General features: G+C 43.9%; 1 protein-coding gene across 4 annotated transcripts in view; it reads left to right on the top strand.

Moving 5' to 3' along the window:
- Window positions 1–264: 264 nt before the first annotated feature.
- SMAD2 (SMAD family member 2) overlaps window positions 265–19,452 on the top strand; it is a 53,765-nt gene continuing 34,577 nt past the window's right edge. The window contains exon 1 of one of the 4 annotated variants that reach the window (XM_077346742.1): window positions 265–413. The gene's annotated coding sequence lies outside the window, so the exon portion shown is untranslated. Of the gene's footprint in view, window positions 414–724; window positions 746–814; window positions 836–15,116; window positions 15,233–19,452 lie in introns of those variants that run through there. The other 3 variants (XM_077346745.1, XM_077346744.1, XM_077346743.1) reach the window with 3 other exon arrangements.

Below are 19,452 nucleotides of genomic sequence, written 5' to 3'. Positions count from 1 at the left end.
GCGGCTACATTATGGATGCTGAGGGGCGGGACGTAGACCAGAACGACACCCTCGTCGACCAATCTAACGCCTCTTCAACGCGCCTCGCGGTTCCCCCTCCGGCCCCTCCCCTGTACAGAGCGCCCATTGGCCGCGGCGGCCGCCAATCGCCGCCTGGAAAGTCAGCCGGAGGAGGCGGAGAAGCCGGAGAGAGTCAACCCCGCCCTCCGCCGCTTACCCCTCGAGCCAACCCGCGCCGCCGCTGCCCCTTGACGGACTCGTCCAACGGCCAACCGGAGGAAGGCAAAGCGGAGAAAGGCGGGTCGGGGCCGCGCCTCGTCAGCCAATGGCGGCCGGCGGGCGCTGAGGGAGGGAGCGCAGCCTGCGAGAGCGAGCGAGCGAGGGCGGCGGAGGCGCGGGTCGGGGGCGCGGAGGTGGGTCTCCGGGGGTCGGCGGCGAGGGGGTGGAGGGCCGGGGGGTGGCGGCGCGCGGGGAGGGGCCGACGGTTGGCGACGGTTGGGCCGGGCGGCCTAGGCCCGAGGCCTGGCCCGCGTGAGGGGGGAGGGGCGGCCGCCTCGCTTTGTTGTGGTGGGAGGAGGCGGTGCTGCGCCGGTGGGGGAGGGGAGGCCGCGGCCGGGTGGGGGAGGGGGCGGGAAGCCTCATTTGCATGGGAGGGGGCGCTGGCTGAGGCTATCCTCCCCCCCCCCCCCGCCGTGCATTTCTTCGCCCTAATCCTTTGCACGCTTTGCAGCCGGCGCCCAGAGAGGTTGGTCGGGGCGGATGGGCTCCCCTTCCCCGGTTCTCTCCCCTCGGGTTGGGTTGCAAAAAGTCCTCGTGCGTTTGGAGATAAGAAAAGGTGGGGGCTGTGCATTAGTTTCCCAAAATGTGGGGGGGTGCGTGGGGTGGGTATTTGGAGGGAGGGGGAGTTGGGATGGGGGGGAGGGGAGGGTTTTGCTTCCGCCCCGACGTTCCCCCCACCCCATGCCGTGCGCCTTCCTAAATTCGTTTGTTCTGCAGGTTTGTTTCTTTCCCGTTCCAATAAGCTGCTTGGCTCTGTCCTGTGTAAGAAAGTTTATGGGGTTTGTTGCCGAGTAAGTATGCATGGGAGTCCAACCGTGGGTTTTCAGTGTGTGTCTCTCTCTCACCCCCCCCCACACACCCCCGATTTTTCTTTAGCTGTGGTTGAGAAAGAAGTGAGTTATGGAAGTCTGTAAAATACTAAGAACATTGCCCCTTTTCTCCCCAAATTTCCTTTAGCTAACAATTGAGCCATTACTAGTGTGTGTTTGTGTATACATACATACATATGCATGCATATGTTTCCAGGTTACACCCGCCACCAAATTAGAATATGAATAATATAATGCATTATCCATAAAATGGCAGATCAATAAACCAATGGACAAGAACAGTAGAGCACCACAAGGTTTTAATAATGTTGTAAATGTTTTAACTGTAATTTAGATTATGATGTATGTGCAACGTGTGTTATGAACCACCCTGGGCCTGTGCGGAAAGCTGGTATACAACATCAATCAATGTGTATTTAATATAAATATATATTTATTAAAGTTCTAAGAATTTTTGTTGCAGGAGAAAAGTTATGTTGAATGGATGGGACTTGTGTAAAAAGAAAAATGGGCTGGGGGTCGTTGTGCCTATGTGGAGCTCCTGTGCCTGAGCTCTGGGGTTGGAGAAAGGATGTTAAAGTTTCTTATCTCCTCTCCAGATACAACAGGGAGGAAAGCAGATAAAGTTCTCCCTCACCACTGTCACCATAATAAATGGGGAAGGGGGTTTCAGCTGAAACATTTTATGGTCCTCTTCCCCCCCCCACTAAAAGCAGTTGGCAGTAAAGAAGGTACTTTAGGAAGAAAATTGCCAGAGAATTCTTGGGGGGGGGGGGAAGGACAATATGTTTCTGGTCATTATTTCCTTTAGTACTGTCTTTTTCTCCACACATACCTCCAAAACCCCAAGCAAGATGGGGAGCTGTAATTCTAACTTTTCACCAAAAGTGTAAAATAAATTTAAGATTTTAGAACTGTGGCTACACCAGAATTGTGCTTAAAACAAAGAGGCTTTTAGTAAACCTCTTTTTCTTGTCTATAGCTGTCCCACTGCTGTGTAAAATGTTATTCAAGTTTTTGTAAACAATCCAAGGAAAGCTGGTTGCTACTCTTTTGTGCTCTTTTATCTATTTTTTTTCTGGTCCGCAAAATGAACTTTTGGTACACTTCTATGGGAAATTCATAACCTTCCCACAAAAAGATATGTTTGTGTGTCTAGACTACTTGGTCACGCACCTTGTGTGTTTCTTCAGTAGTTTAGGATAGTGTTCTGTTAATACAGGAGAGGCTTAATGTAGAAGGCTGTGCACTCAGGAAGTGGTTCCCTGGTAAGTTAGGATTGTTCCAGATTAGTTCATGTTAGATGCTCTGTGCAGTCTTGCTTGCTATGTCTGCATATATTACAGGATTCACTCTTGAGCATCTACTGTGATTAGGGCTGTGAAACTGTAACATGAGCTGGCAGATAAGTGCATCTCTGCTGACAGACTGGACTCTGAAAATCATCCATTCGCTTCTGGAGTGAGTAATAACTATACAATGGCTAATTCTTTATTACCTTTGGATGTTTATCCATTACTGAATGGTGACATGACAATGCGTAATATGGTTGTGAGGGAAACAGATGTTAGCTTGAAAGGACTACCTCCAAACACGTAAAAATGAAACTAGGGAGAGGTGTTCAGTGACCTGCAGTAACTAAGTGGAAGTTATAAAAACACTTCTAATTCTGTGAGAATATCTGATGTTTTCTCTGGCAGATGTGTCTCTAACAGGAGTGGAGCTGTGGCTTGGAGAAGGAGTATCTGCTTTGCGCGCACAAGGTCTGGATTTCAATCCTAAGCATCAGCAGTTAAAACGACTGCTAGAAGGCAATTGCCTGGAAGGCCTGGAGAGCCGCTTCAATGTGGAATAGGTCTTGATAGCCAAATGGCTTGATTCGCAATAAGGCAGCTGAGTGTATATGAATGTAATCTGTATTGAGAGCCAAAGAGCTACTAATGTATTATAGTTATAGATATAGATAAGAATTCAGGTTGCCTTCTTAATAGCTCCTTGTCACTTGTGGCAGTCAGAAAATTGCCCCCAGGCAGGGAAGCTTAGGAAAAAGTTTTGTTCCTGAAATGTGCATAAATGGGAGTGGATTTCACCAGAGTTCTTTTGCTTCTGAATCTAAGACTGGGGTGGATATACATGAGACAGAAGTACCTAGAAGTGTTCAGCAAGGCTGGGAAACCAATTCCTTTGTGAGCTTGTAACTCTTTTAGACTTTTTAATGCTGCAATTGTCTGCAGATATATATATGGCTCCTCTACCGCCCCCTCATGATTATTCGATGAGGAAATCTCTGTTCCCTTCCAGTGTGTGATGGTAGGTTTTGCAAGAGATCCTCTTGCACCCCTCTAGGCAAGAGCAAGCTATCTAGTCATCAGGGAACAACTTTGTGTATTAAATGTAAATGACAGTTTTTCTTGCTTGTTCTTGCAATCTGCAGGCAGATTGTGGCTGTTTTTCGTTACACATAGAGAATTTGAAGCTATAGCAGTTTTGCTGCAGGCCATTTGGTGGCTCCTTGGCTGAGTTGGGTGTTGGATCCTCATCATGCCCATTCCCAAGCTGCAAGAGTACAATACCTGTTAAGATTTTGTTCTTCATCAGACTCTAAGATGTCATGCTCGATCATTTAAGCCCCCTCATCACACACACAAACACTCGCCTACTAAGATAACAAAATTTGAGTCCAGTGGCACCTTTAAGACTAACAAAGTTTAATTCTGTGTTTAAGCTTTTGTGGGCCTGTAAATTTCTTCAGATCCTGAGACAAGGAGTTACTATGAATATTTCTTCTACCTGGGTCAATATAACAAACTGGCTCATAGTGTGATCCTAAACAGAGTTGTACCCTTCTAAAAGTATTAACTTTGGAGTCTGTAACTCTTTTTTTAGGATTGCATTGTCTTCCTTGCACATAGCTGCTTGTAAGTGCCCAAATACTGTGAAGTGAAAGGAGGGGACCACTTCTGTGACTAGAAATACATTCATTCTCCACCCATACAAACAGTTTAATTGGCTCGTATACACACATAACATAATGACAGCATCAAGCTCTTAAATTGAGATTGTCAGTGTAAAAATAAAATTGTGGAGCTGCATGCACATCCTGATAGATGGGAACAATGAACATGGTTAAATTTCTTTAAGAGAGCTGTACCACTGGGTCATAAAATCCAGGATAATTAAACCTCCATGGCTATGTGTATAGTGCTTTTAAGCCTCATGGAGAACCACTTTTGATTACAGTGATTATGTTGATTATTTGCTACGGAACCTGGTACTTAGTGTGCTAATGGTTCCATTAACAAAGTGATTGGTATGAGAATATAGGTACCTTGGTTATGCATCCTCTCTATCCCTGCAGCAGATAGTACAGGCAGCAAGCAAGGAATATGGGTTCTTCCCCATATGGTTTTATATGCATTTTAAGAGTAGACAGGGGAAATATGACTGATTGTTCACCAGCAATAAGGCCTTGGTTGGAGGTGGGGGGGAGCAGAGAAGGGGAATTAAAGGTGGTGATGGCCAGAATTGATATTCCCCTGCAGTGAGGTCATTGTCACCTGGTCTTAGCAGTTCAAACAGGATGTCCTTTTGAGGCCCCAGGCTGCAAAGCTCAAGTCTTAGCTGCTAGGTGACCCCCCTGTAAATTAAATGCTCCGGAAGGTTCCACCTCATTACAAAGGGGATCAGACTCTTCACAGCAGGGGTAGTCAACCTGTGGTCCTCCAGATGTTCATGGACTACAATTCCCATGGAATTGTAGTCCATGAACATCTGGAGGACCACAGGTTGACTACCCCTGCTTCACAGGATACTTAATAGTGACCGAACAGCTTGATTCCAGTGGCACCTTTAAGACCAGCAGGGTTTAATACTGGGTATAAGCTTCGTGTGCGTGCACACTTCAAATCCCTGAAACTGTTTTTAGCAAGCCATACATACAGATAGAGGGAAGATGGGGTTGGGGGAGTTAGTTCCCAAGAAGGGCTGATTAGAATAAAACAGTGTTCCATGTGCTTTGCTTTGGTCTGCTAGTGCTCTTTCCCTGGGTTTGTTTAAAACATTTTAAAGTGATCTTTATTCCCCTCTTAGGCTCTCTAAGCGGAGACACAATTTCCAGCTATTTCAAAGCTGCAGAATTTTATCATCAGTTCTTAGCCTATTTACAGTGAGCCTTTAGGGTTTTCAAAACAAGGCGTTCAGAGGTAGTTTACTGCTACCCACCTCTGTGTAGCAACCCTAATTTTTTTGGTTGTCTCCTGTCCAAATACTAACCAGGGCTGTCCCTGCTTAGCTTCTGAGATCTGATGACATCTGGTTCGCCTTGGATATCAAGGTCATGGCACAGAAAAATACCTTCCCCCCCCCCTTCACTTTTGTGAGGGTGGGGCGTGAAATATATGCAGTACATACTTTTCTGGCAAACCTAAACTATTTTTACAGATTTAACACAATAAAATCCATCATTTATAACTTCACATATAAATTTTTACTGATTCAAATGTTTATGGAATTTCAAAGCCTAAATATCTTCATTTTCTTTAAGAAAAATTGTGAGAATACCAGTATTTGAGGAGTTGTAGACTGCTACACTGTCTGCTGCTGTAGCTTATATAAGTTTAATTTTTGCCATCTGAGAGGCAGGGAAAAGTGAGTTTATTTATTTATTTTATTTGCATTTATATACCACCCCCCTAGTGGCTCAGGGTAGTTTACATTGGATGAGTAACAGAATACAGGTAAGTTTGGCAACTGTGTCAACAGTTTAACAACAAACATGTTCATGTAACTATTATCTGGATAGGAGGATGGGAAATAGGTCTGGGCAGGGAACGACCTGCCTCTGGTTGAGACCAAACATACTTCCTTTGGGCCAGGGATCATTAGTGGTTAGTTAACAAGTTCCGTAGTAAACAAAAGAAGTATGAAGAAGTCTGTCCAAATAATAGATTCAGGTGGGTAGATGTGTTGGTCCGAAACAGCAGAACAAAGTGTGAATCCAGTGGTACTTCGGCTTGCAGATGAAAGTTCATATACCTTGAATAAAACTTGGTCTGCCTTAAAGTTGCCCCATAACTCAAACTTCGTCCAAATAATAGTTCTAGTAGGTAGGACTCCCGGCATGTTGGAGATTAAGGTAAAGTTTAGAACATTGAAAATACAAAACTCTCAAGTCTATTAATTGTGACCAAATTAATTTTCTAGTAATTATTGCCAAAATGTGAATCAACAAATTTTAAAAGATTGCCTATGTTAACAGTATATGTTTTTGCAGCAGCCCCTAAAAGTTTCCCCTATGTTCATGGAGAACATGGGGAAAGTCTTAAGCTTCCTTCATGATTTGCACTGAACAGGGAAAAACTTTGCCTTTAAGCATTTTTCCTTCCACCTTCACGTCTCTATTTCCAAGGTAGTAGTTTCCACTATTTCCAAGAAAGGCTTGCCGAGAGGTGTTACCAGAGGTTTCTGTCATAATGTGATGGCTTCTAATAAGTTTCCTCCCCTAGTATTCCCCTTGCTGTTGGGGGAAGCAATGGATTATTTCAGAACTCTTTATTCTCATTTTAGCCCGATTAGCAGTATTCTTTAAGCAATAATTGTTTGAGGAGCAACTCCAGTCTTTCCAAAACAGTGAGCAGAGCACCATTTTTTTGTAGGAACTGAAATCTTATATTTTGTTTTACATTTGGAGGCTGTCAGATAAAGGGGCATCTTGGAAGCGTGATGTCAATTGAGGACGGAAGCCAGGAGAATTGCAGACCATGTGATGAGGTTGGGTGAAACTCACTGGTTAGCAGTTGCAACAGATGGGGGATGTCTAGAGAGGGTTGCATCACTGGAAATTTTGAAGCCATGGAAAATGGTCTTCTGTGTGTGTCCGTTTTTTACAAACAGGTATTTAGGAACAATAAAATACATGCAGAACTTTCCTATCAGATCTAAACCTTTCTGCTGCTTTGAGAACAGTAGTGCATTGTTTATAGCTTTGTAACATGCAAAATTGTATTCGATTGGTGCATCCATACTATTTTAACAGTATAAATGCCTTAGCTTTCTATAAGCAAAATTACTGATATACCCACCCAATGCTAATGTTGGAGTGACGCTAACTTCTGAGACCTGTGCTATCTTGGCACATTCTACTTGTTCTAATAAGGGGAAACGTATCTTTCACAGGATCTTTTTGAAGCAGAGAAACGGAATGCTGTACATTTTAAATGAATGTAATCCTGTCTTTCAAAGTGTTTCATTGTGAAATTGGGAAATAATTAATAGGTGTCTTCAGAGTGGTGACTGTCCTGCATAGTGCAGGGGGTTGGACTAGATGACCCAGGAGGTTCCTTCCAACTCCATTATCCTATGATTCTGTAGCGTTCCCTTAAAATTTTACAAGTTTTTCTTTATCAAATTTGAAACGTTTTTTGGGGGGGAAGAAAACAGAGTATATGCCACCCCCCCGGGGGACATTAACTCAAAGACTGACAATCATTTGTATATTTGATTACATTCCTCTATTAGCTGTGTGAAAGAGTTACTCTTTTTTGCTTCTGGAGTGATTCAAAAATCCAGTGGTATTTCACAAGTATAACTTCCACTGAAAATGCGTAAAATGCATTATTTATAAACAGTTATGACATCAGTGGTATTCCATTAATGTAATGCCTCCTAGGAATGTAGTTGCAGCCCTGGCCTGACTAGTCAGGGTCTTGATCTGCTGGAGGTTTTGCATCTGGAAGAAGTGATGCTTACATAGGAGCCTAGTGAATACATTCAGCTTGCATGTCGCTGGTTGGTTTTCTCCTTCTGTTTTGGTTAGGGCAGAAGTCAGTGTTCCCCCTTTTCAAAACTGCCGGTTCTGAAAAATGCATGTGCGTGAGCCACAACAGTGGAAACAGCATTGCTCATATGTGTGCTGTATGGCTAACTCATGCTGTCTGCCTATTAGTGTGTGCCCATTTTAGTACATTTTAATGAAAAGAATAGCATTGGCTGTCTTGCATTAAGTTCTTGAGAGTGGTTTAGAAATATGTTTTTCCCCTCTCTTTGCCTTATGGCTCAGTTACCTGGGGGAACTGGCTTGCAGTCATAGAGCAGACAGAAGAAGGATTTCTTCATCCCGTGCACAAATTAGCTTGTGGAATTCACTATTTCAAGATGTGGGTGACGACTACTTGTTTAAATAGCTTTAAAACGGGATTAAGATTCATGAACTGTCAGCAGCTATTAGAAGGGAAAGCTAAATGGTATTTCCATAAAGAAGGTGGGTTTGCTTCTAAATGCTGGATGCTCGTAACAGACAGCAGGGATGGTTATCACTTTGGTGGTTATGCTATGATGTGAGTTTTCCAGAAATGTTAGAGCTGGAAAGGTTTTTAGAGAATTACTGTCTGCTCTATGTAGTGATCTTACTTGGCATGTTGATTTAGACTGAATGTGTAGACACATTTTTAGAAGTGCCTCACTGGTTTTAAATTCTAGTAGCATACATGTATTTGAACTGGAATATTTGACGGGGAGGGGGAGCAAATCAGGCATGGTTCAACTGTTGAAACATTCAATGCTTTGTGTGAAGTTATTTGTATTGGTAAGAGCCTCTTGTGGTGCAGGGTGGTAAGGCAGCTGACATGCTGTCTGAAGCTCTGACCATGAGGCTGGGAGTTCGATCGCAGCAGCTGGCTCAAGATAGACTCAGCCTTCCATCCTTCCGAGGTCAGTAAAATGAGTACCCAGTTTGCTGGGGGGTAAACGGTAATGACTGGGGAAGGCACTGGCAAACCACCCTGTATTGAGTCTGCCAAGAAAACGCGAGAGGGCGTCACCCCAAGGGTCAGACAAGATTCGGTGCTTGCACAGGGGATGGCTTTACCTTTTTAAGATTAGGTTTGTATTGGTAATAGTTGTAAAACTGTACAGACAATATAGTATGCTCTTCCTTGCTTTTTCTTTAATTTAAGGGGATTTATCATCATATGGCGCACGTGTGATATAGCCAGGAGATCCTTGGATTGTCTGGCTGTCAGGTAAGAGGTGTTCAGAGGTGAATTGCCATTGCCTGTCCCTGTGTCATGACCTTGGTTTTCCTTGGAGGTTGCCCTTCCAAATATTAGCCGTGGCTGACCCTGCTTAGCTTCTGAGGTCTGGCAGGATGAGGCTTGCCTGGGCTATCCCGTCAGCTGGGGAGGAATCTAAAATCACTGAAATCTGATGATTTTAGCACACCTAAATATTTGCGCATGATGAGGTGGTCTGGCAGTTTCAGTTCAGTTTGCCTCTTGTCCTTTGAATTCCCTGGAGTATCTCACTGTTTGTCTTTAATCGTTCCATATCCAATTGGTTTTGATTTAACTTTCTCCATCACATGTAAAACTCTTACACCTTGTGTGGTGGAAGAGGAAGAGATAAATTAGTCAGGTGAACTCCCTTTTTTTAATTTGGACTATTTGTAGACACATCCCCCCCTCTTCAAAATCCATGAAATGTACTCTCAGACTTAGGGATGTTATCCTGGAAAACATTAAATATTACTTTTAAATTGCCAACCTTGCCTCATATTGTGTTGGCAGCAGTACGCATTCATTGTTAATTTTATGGAACGTGGAATCTAAAACTTGTCTGCTGTCCTACTCGTAACTTCATTGATGTGTGATCTTGCGGATAGTCCTGAGAACAGCTTCTTCCCACATTGTTTGTGGCATGAACCATATTCGTAGCATCAGTGTCTCCTGGATTTGTTTGGGGGAACAAAACGACCTTCAGTATATCTGTGTAGTCTCCCTTTCACTACGGACAACAAGAACTTGGTACAGGAGATCTTAGCTGGGGAGGGGGCAGTGTAACTATCATGTTTTATCTGCCAAGGGAGGGGCTAGTGTCAGGATCACGTTTTATCTGCCAAGGCTTTCCCTTTGGCCTGTGCTTGGTCACATGGTGACCACCACACAAGTTACAATGCTGCATTCGCCCCACTAGCACTGTGTGGGCAATAACCGCTGTATGAATTGTTCATTACTGAACTTCGTAAATGTCATGGTTAGAGTGCTGGATTAGGATTTTGACTCCCCACTCTGCTTGGGCCATTCACGCACTCATTCTGCCTAAAAGGAGTTGATTTTTATACTCTGCTTTTCACTACCCGAAGGATTCTCAAATCAGCTTACTATCGGAAGGGAGAGGTAGGTTCCTCCTACGCTTGAAGGGTTGATATTGCTGTGTGCAAAGCTATGCTTCATAGCACAGTAGGAGTCCAGACCTTTTTCAGAACATGTAATTTCTAGGCTATTCTGGTTCTGGAAAAGCGTCCTGGATTATGTATTTATGATGATGATGATGGTGGTGCTTTTGATACAAGTGGTGCCTGTAGAGCAGCCTTCTTCAACCTTTTGACTGTGGAGGTATCCTTGAAATATTTTTCAAACTTCAGGGTATCAGGAAATGATGTCAGCTGACCACAGTTCCCTGCCATGTTTCCTGGTAGTGACATCACCCGAAATGCCAACACCCATGTGTGCACACTCAGAGAAATCCTGATGAACTCAAAACTATTTTTTAAAAAAACCCTTTGAAAAACTCTAGCGTTTACATTGTGCCCATATAAGTTTAGTTTTTGCCATCTGAGAGGCAGGAAAACGAGAAGTTAACAAGCTCTGTAGTAAACAAAAGGAAGTATGAAAAAGTCTGTCCAAATAATAGATTCAGGTGGGTAGGTGTGTTGGTCTGAAGCAGCATCACTTCACTAATAAAATAAAATGCTTGTTACATGAGGAATTAGTTTCATTTGTGTGTGTAGTATGCTAGGCCCCTCTCTCTATGCTAAATATGGCAGAAACATATTTAAATGCAAGAGTTGGTTCTTACATGCCACTTTTCTCTACCCAAAGGAGGCTCAAAGTGGCTTACGATCGCCTTCCCTTCCCTTTCCCCACAACAGACACCCTGTGAGGTAGGTGAGGCTGTGCTCTGGCGATCCCAAGGTCACCCTGCTGGCTGCAAGTGGGCATGCGAGGAATCAAACCCAGATCGGCAGATTAGAAGTCGGCAATCCTAACCACTATGCCAAGCTGGCTCTCCTAAGTATGCACCAAGGTGCAACCCTAAGTATGTTTACTTGTAAACACAGCCCCATTGTAATCAATGGCACTTTTACCTTAACAGATGGACCTGTCTTCATCAGATACAACTCTGACCTGTGCAGATGCTCTTTGGATCTCAAATTATGCATCTGCCATTGCCCTTTCTTCCCTTGTGTGTAATTAAACGTAGTACTCTTCCCCAGGGAGTGTTTCCTTTTAAGAGTTTCCTTCACCTTCCAAGGCTGTACCCCCAAATCTGCAGGCATTTCCCAGGTCAGAGCTGGTGACCTTAGAACAGCCCTGGATGAGTGGTCAATAATGCTCCCGCCAAGGTCTGGAGCAGCCCAGCAAGCCCACCTCATACTACTGGCTGCCACTCTGGGCTGAAATCCAGCCTGCAGCAACAGCAAGTTGGATGAGGCTGGGGTAGACATCTCAACTGCCTTCCCCCCAACAGCTGGGTCTGCCTAGCGAGGCAACAGCAAGGAATCAAAGCAGAAGCCCCACTAGAGAAGGACTCCCCTCTCAACTTCAGCAACCACCAACACAGGAACAACTGCAGCTAAGAGAAGAGTAGCCTCAGCAAAGGTTTGAATGGCCTTCCCGCCCCCTCCAGGCCCATCATTGGCCACTGTAGAGCCAGTTTGGTGTAGTGGTTGGGAGTGTGGACTTCTAATCTGGTGAGCCGGGTTTGATTCTGTGCTCCCCCACATGCAACCAGCTGGGTGACCTTGGGTTCACCACGGCACTGATAAATCTGTTCTGACCGAGCAGTGATATCAGGGCTTTCTCAGCCTCACCAACCTCACAGGGTGTCTGTTATGGGGAGGGGAATGGGAAGGTGACTGTAAGCTGCTTTGAGTCTCCATCGGGTAGAGAAAAGCGGCATATAAGAACCAACTCTTATTTTTCTACTTTGGGAGGGATGGGTCAACCTTTCCAAATAAGAGAAGCAATTGTAAAGGTTTTTTTTTTTTTTTTTTTAAAGATTCCTAGGAGCCGGAAAAAGCAAGTACAGGGTGGGGCAGGCTCTCCACAGCCGCCATTTTGAAAATCCATGCTACGGTTCCATGATTGGGAAACTGCTATAGAAGGTGGAAAAATTACCTGGTATTTTGCTTTTTGGCTGTTGTGTAAACATTTTAAGGCCTTTCAGATGCACATTGCTTTAATGGACCATGCAAATTAGATTCTGTGACTGGAAGCCTCCCTTTTGGCGCATGACTTGCTAAGTGAGCTGTAAATTCTGCTTTCTAAATTGGATTTAATTACTTATATCGTAAAGCCACAAGACAATACCTAAGCCTACTTAGTCAGAATATTTGTAATTGTTGATCTGTTAAACTAAAATGCTGCAGGTCATGTGATGGGATTAGTTGTTCTAGCGGAGCAGAAAGTAGCCTGGTTGCTATCTACGGTAGGTTGCAGGGAACTAAAAAAAACATTAAAATACAAGTCTAAACTTTCCATTGCTGGAGTTACTACAGTCAAGTAAGTCATTGATTCCTTGTGGTGGTACAGTGATTAAGAGCAGCAAACTCTAATTTGAAGAACTGGGTTTCATTCCCCACTCTTCCACCTAAAGCCTGCTTGGTGACCTTGAGCCTGTCACAGTTATTTCAGATCTCTCTCAGGCCTACCTACTTCGCAAGGTGTCTTGCAGGGAGAGTAAGGGACATTGATTGTTCTCCTTCTGAGGCATAGGGCATCTAGCTGGGTTTTTCCCACCGTTCTCTCAGGGAGGCAGGTCAAACTTCAACTTCCTGTTTCCTTGAGGGGAAGAACCTTCCTACTTGCCAGTTCTCTTTCTGCCTTGCATGGGAGCGCACCTATATAGGCTTGCTCTTAAACGTTTGTCTTCTATTATTCATCCTTTCCTGTTTTCTCCTTATAACTAAATAGGTCATAGGTAGTTGGTAAAGATCCATCCTCTGGCTGAATTGATATGCTTCAGGCGAACCAATGCAGCTGTATCCAACTAACATCTTCAGTAACTGTCATAAGGTTGGGTGTGACCTTGGACACTATCATCTGTGGATGTTCGGGTCACAAATGTCACTCGCCAGGCATTCTACCATCTCTGCTAAGTACATCTAGCACCCATTGACATCTGGCCTAGCCAGTATGATCCATTTAGTGGGTACCTTTAGGCTAGACTACGGTAACTTGCTCTCTGCAGGACTGCCTCTTAAGTTGCTTTGGAAACTTTTAACTGTTCCAGAATGCAGCTGCATGGGTCTTTGCGGCCTGTGTTCTCCCAGCTGCACTGGCTCCAGGTTGAGGATCGAATCAGATTCAAGTTTGTGGTTCTTAACAAAACCATTGTATCTGCAGGACTGCCTACCCCACTGTGTTCCTCAAAGGATACTAAGATCTAGCGATCAAAATCTACTTAGGATCCCCACTCCTTAAGAAATTAAATTGACCTCTGCCGGGGCCTTTTCTGCCCTGGCCCCAGCCTGGTGGACGTAGCTCTACCTGGCAGAATGCTCTTCCTGGTAACATCAGAGCCCTTCAGGACCTTGGTCAGTTCCCCAGGGCTTGTAAAACACATGTTTCACCAGGCTTATGGTTGAGGGCCCGAAAATTGCATCTGGAATTCCACCGACCTCCCTACCTAATCACCTATTCTATTAAGAGTTAATAATTTCGTACACCTTTGCCTCCTCTCTAAACAGGAGATGACCTAGGCAAAGTAGTTTTAGCCAACTTATTGATTTTAAAACCTGTAGTACTTGGATTTTAACTTGTGTATATATTTTATTATAAGTCAACTACCCTGAGACTGAAAGGACAAAGTATTTAAAGTTTGTAACAGCTAATTTGGGGGGGGGGATTTTTTGGTTAAGTTGGGACCCTAGTTATCTTAGAGCTTGAATGGTTTGAGAACAACCATTGAAACTAGTTCACTGTCATATAACTTTCTTTTTGTGCGTGTGTTAAGTGCTGGCAGGTTGTTTCCAACTGATGACAGCTCCAAATGGCTGCCTCATTAACTGCCTTGCTCAGGTCTTGCAAGCTGAGGGCCTTTGCTTCCATGATTGAGTCCATCCATCCTTTGTTGATTCTTCCTCTTTTCCTGCTGTAATGATTGTCTTTTCTAGTGACCCTTGTAATGGCTTCAGTTTAGTCATTTTAGCTTCTAGGTAAAGTTCAGGCTTGATTGGACCCAGAACCCAATTTTCTCTGGTAACCCGCCGTATTTGTAAAACTCCACCAACCCCGTGTTTCAAAGAATAAAGAAAGCTAACAGGTTTTTTCCCCCCGTTAGCTTTCTTTATTGTCCAACTTTCACACCCATACATAGTAACAGGAAATGCTATAGTATTAATTAACTTTATTTCAGTTGCTGGCGGCACATGTGTATACACAAGGACCTTGTTTAGTTCCTTCATTATTTATTTATTATATTTATTTATATTTATTTATATATATATATATCACCGCTCTTGAATGTCTTGTGGTGGTTGTTGTTCAAGCCCTGTATTTAATGAGTCTCTTAGACTATTTGCTTTATTGTAGAGGCCTTTTGTTGTGTACACCCTCTTCAGTGTCACACAGTGTGGAGGTGGAACTTTCATGACAAGGTACAATGAGCCAAAGATGGACATGGAACTGAGTTGTTGCATCCCATGCTTTATTTTCCTTAATCCGATGTAAATACAAACTTTATTTTTAAATTATATGTGTTCTTAGTTGGATATAAGGGAAAAATGAGGTGGCAACTTCTTCAGTTTTGTAAATGGTTAAAAGCAGCCATGCCTGGTGTACATGTTCAGGTTTTGGCCATGGCACAGGTGCATTTAAACCAGACTTTGACACATTTTCTTTGGCTCTAGGAGTCAGCACAAAGATTGAAGACAAATTTTGGAATTTTGCATTTTAGTGACCATATTTTCTTTTTATAGCATAAAACCTAATCTTCAACTCTACCTTCAATGTTTTACGTACAGAGTTACTACTTTGCTTTCGATGACTAAAATATCAAATTTACCCAACGCTTACTTGAAAGAAAACTGCAAGCTGCACCCTGTGCTCTCTGAAAAGAAGAAAAAGGTATTAAACACAATGTTTGTGGTAAAACATGAAAAGTATTAGTGGTCAGGAAAAGGGTCAGTAATAATGCATGCACAGTTCCAGCTCAATACTTTTTTCTTCCTTCTGTGGCTACTGCTTAGAATGAGCTTGATTCTAAATGAAACTTTCAGTTTTGCTCTGAGGTTTTGGTTCCATTTCTGCTTCACCTCGTAGTGGTCTTTTTTCCTTCCAGCAAGGTAGGACAGCGAGCTACTCATCACCCGGTTGTGGGTATGTGTTTCAGAGTGGTTTGAGGAAGAGGTGAAAAGCTCAGCCACAAGGGTTGAGACATGTGAAAAGGAGAACAGAATGGAGTAGAACAATTGAAGCAATGAAAGCCCTGCACACCCTCATAAAGATTGGATATCATTCTAGGTGCAGAATTGCATCTAGATTTAAGAGCTGTAAATGGTCTATAGCATGCCCAACTTCTAAAAAGAATTTCATTCTAAAATAGAAAATATTTCATAACAGTTTTCATATTCCCCCAAAACATTCCATTGGGTCCCCATACCAAGAAGGTTGGGGAACTGCTTCTCTAGTTATAGCTGTTACACAGTTCACAAGCTGACTACATTTCTTTTCTGACATATATATAAAATGGGAACTACATACAATTGCTGACTTCTGCTGTTAACTTCTATGCCGCTGTGTTCCAAATTTGGTATATAATGGTAACTGAAGGTCCTCCTATTTTGACAGCTTGTTCACTTGGGGAGTTCTGTGCCTGCTTATCAGCTGAAAGGTATTTCCTCACTGCTGAGCATGCTAATGGACAATGTTATAGGCAAGCTAGCTGGAAACTCTGTTCCTTATGGAGAAATGCTAGTTACTCTGCTGGAATTCCCTCTGTGGTAAAGGATTTTTTTTTTGTTTTGGTTGTTTCCTTTGAAGAGGCAGGCAGCGGCTAACCACATCTGAGCATCTATTGCCATGGGTCACCATAAAATGGCTGTGACCTGACAACAGGGAACAAAAACATTTTAAAATATAGCCTTCTTTTATAGCATTGATAGTTTGGAGGGGCTCATGTGGAAGGAGCTACCACTGAGCTTGTGTGGCGAGGCCTTGCCTTAATTTTTCAAAAGGAAGGGGGCTTAAATGTGTTGTTCCTTGGAACAGAAATGGCTTCCTCACTGAAACCTGCTCGATCACTTCCTTGGTCTTGTAAAGCCACTGTCGGTGGTTGTAAAACCACTCTTGGTTAGTGAGTTGCAGCCTAGATCTCGGAGTCTTAGTAGACCACACATTGAACACGAGTCAGCAGTGTGACTCGGTGGCTAAAAAGGCAAATGGGATTTGGGGCTGTATCAAACGGAGCATCGTGTCCAGATCACGGGATGGTACTGCTTTACTCTACCCTTGTTCGACCTCACTTGGAGTCCTGTGTTCAGTTTGGGGCACCCCAGTTGAAGAGGGATGTAGACAAACTGGAGCATATCCAGAGGAAGGCAACAAAGATGGTGAGGGGTTTGGAGACCAAGACATATGAGGAAAGGTTGGGGGAGCTTGGTCTGTGTAGCCTGGAGAAGAGACGACTGAGAGGGATCTGATAACTTCTTCAAGTATTTAAAAGGCTGCCATATGGAGGATGGAGCAGAATTGTTCTCCCCTCCCCCCGCACTGCCATGAGTTCCGTAGAAGATTCTAATGACCTCTTGGCTTTTTAATCTGGATTTGGCAGGTATGCAGTATGGATGTTTTGTTTTTTAGTTTCTTTTAAATACATTTAAACATTTTGACTTCACAGTGCTTGGATTTTCTCTTACAAGGAATCAGATGGATATCTGCTGTGGTATACATATATTTTGCCATTGGGGCAAAGGCAAGTTTTTCATCAGGTACATGATACTGACTCAGAAGGTGCGAGGCGCGTCTTGACATTTTAACATCCAGCTAATTTGAAATGTGTTGGAGGTTGGACTGGCATGGTGGGGAATTAGTATTGTCGGCCTCTGAAATGGTTGTTGGGACAGGGTTGGGTGCTTTGGCATCTGAAGCGGCCATTTGCGCTCAAAGCAGCCAGTGGCGCGGTGCGGGGGGAAGGTGAGGTGTGGGCACCGGTGTGCCGGCAGGCGCACACATGCAGGCACAGAGCTCTGCGCCTGCATGTGTGCGCCTGCCAGCGCCCGAGCCTCCCCTCCCCCTTGCGCCACTGGCTACTTCCCCTAACTAGGAGCCCCTTCACAAATGCCTGCCCGTGGATTCTCCTAACTTTTTTACTTAACAGCTGATGACTTGCTGTTGAATTGGACTCCCTTGCTTGACTTTTATGTATGTGGCGATGGCTTTCCAGTCTAGGGATTTGAATATCTGGTAGTGCTTCCACATACATGCAGGCAGAGAACATACATACATACATGCAGGCAGGTTTGGTGGGGAAACAAAAGTTGTTACCTGCTTCACACATGAGAAGGGGAGGAAAGGGTGGAAGCCAGAGAGGACATTGGAATTTCTTTGTTTCTTGGGTGATTTGTCAGTGAATGAGCCAGTGAGATACGAACACCAAGATGGGTAGCCACATTAGTCTGTATAGCAGAAGAGCAAATCCAGCAGTGCCTTAACAGCTAACAACATTTGGCGCAGGGCATGAGCTTTTGTGAGTCACTGCTTACTACTTCAGATAAAGAACAAGTGTGTGAGAGAATATATTGAAGTCACATAACCAGACTGGCGAATGCTAGAAGAATGAGTGGTCTTTGTATTGGACAAAGCTTCTCTAATCCACTGGTCAAGCCATAAGAAATGCCCAGGGAATCTCAGATGCTTTGTTTTCTATTTAATGTCTGTTGGAATTCAGCACTGTGTTTTTCTCATAGAGAAAGGTTCAGCTGTGAAGATCTGAGAGGCTAGCTTCCGTAGTCATGCCTAGAGATGAAGAAGAGTTGGTTCTCATATGATGCTTTTCTCTACCCAAAGGAGTCTCAGTGGTTTACAATCCCCTTCCCTTCCTCTCCCCACAACAGACACCCTGTGAGGCAGGTGAGGCTGAGAGAGCCCTGATATCACTTCCCGGTCAGAGCAGCTTTATCACTGCTGTGGCGAGCCCAAAGTCACCCAGCTGGCTGCATGTGGGGGAGTGCAGAATCGAACCCGGATTGCCAGATTTGGATTCTGCACTCCTAACCACTACAACAAGATGTGAAAGCCTGGAAAAAATGGAAAATCTTTCATCCAGTTATCCAGTTTTGTTAATTCATTAAATGTAATGGTTGACCTTATGCTTTCTAAAGCGTCCAGGGTAGGCTTCTTAACTGTGAGGGCCAGCATGGTGTAGTGGTTAAGAGAGGCGGCTTTGATTCCCCACCTCCACATGCAGCCAGCTGGGTGACCTTGGGCTAGTCACAGCCCTGATGGTGCTGTTCTGACCAAGCAGTCCTGTCAGAAGCTCTCTCGCCCACACCTATCTCACAGAGTGTCTGTTGTTGAGGAGAGGAAAGGAAGGCGATTGATTGTAAGCCGCTTTGAGACCCCTTCGAGAAATAAAAACCAACTCTTCTTCATAAAATTAGTTCCTTGCCTGTGTACGGTGCCCAGCACAAAATAACACCAGCACTTTCTTCTAAATAGGATGCTTTCCTGATGGCTTTGCTACCTGGCAGTGGAGTTTAGGTAGGGTTATGGAATTGCTGCTTGGGACTTTATTTGTAGCCATGTCATAGGAGATTAGGGCCCCCATGCAGAACGTAATCACAGCTGGCAGAACTGGCATAGAACGGAGGCTTCTTTTCCTTTTCCTTCCCCCTCTTGGCTTGGCTACCCTGTTATCCAAATAAACAAGCAGCAGGCAATAATGTTTTAAATTAATTTTATTACCGTATTTGTTGTTTTATTCTGATGTTATGCAAATTCTGATGTTCACCACCCTGAGACAGCCATTCTGAGAAGAGTGGAATACAAATCAAATTTCAAATTATAATATAAATATAAATAAATAAATATACTTGGGAAAGAAGGAAAACTAGGTCTTCCATCTCTTTCTCCAGCAGGTGGGTGCAGGCTTAGTCAGGTGCCTTTTTATCTAATGATGCAAAGGTTGTACTATTTCAGGCAAAGTTGTGACTTCAGTGGGAAGGGTTTTTCTTTATTCCAGAACCGGAAGGCTGAATTGCTTGGAGCTCCAAGCTCCCCATTTTTCAAATAGACAGGAACAGAGCCCGTGAGATCTTAACCATTCTTTAAAACGTTTTCTTGTTTTA

This window comes from Paroedura picta, chromosome 7 (assembly GCF_049243985.1).
Source record: "Paroedura picta isolate Pp20150507F chromosome 7, Ppicta_v3.0, whole genome shotgun sequence".
NCBI lineage: Eukaryota > Metazoa > Chordata > Lepidosauria > Squamata > Gekkonidae > Paroedura > Paroedura picta.
The sequence above is the reverse complement of the archived record's forward strand: the minus strand, read 5'-3'. Positions and strand labels throughout refer to the sequence as shown.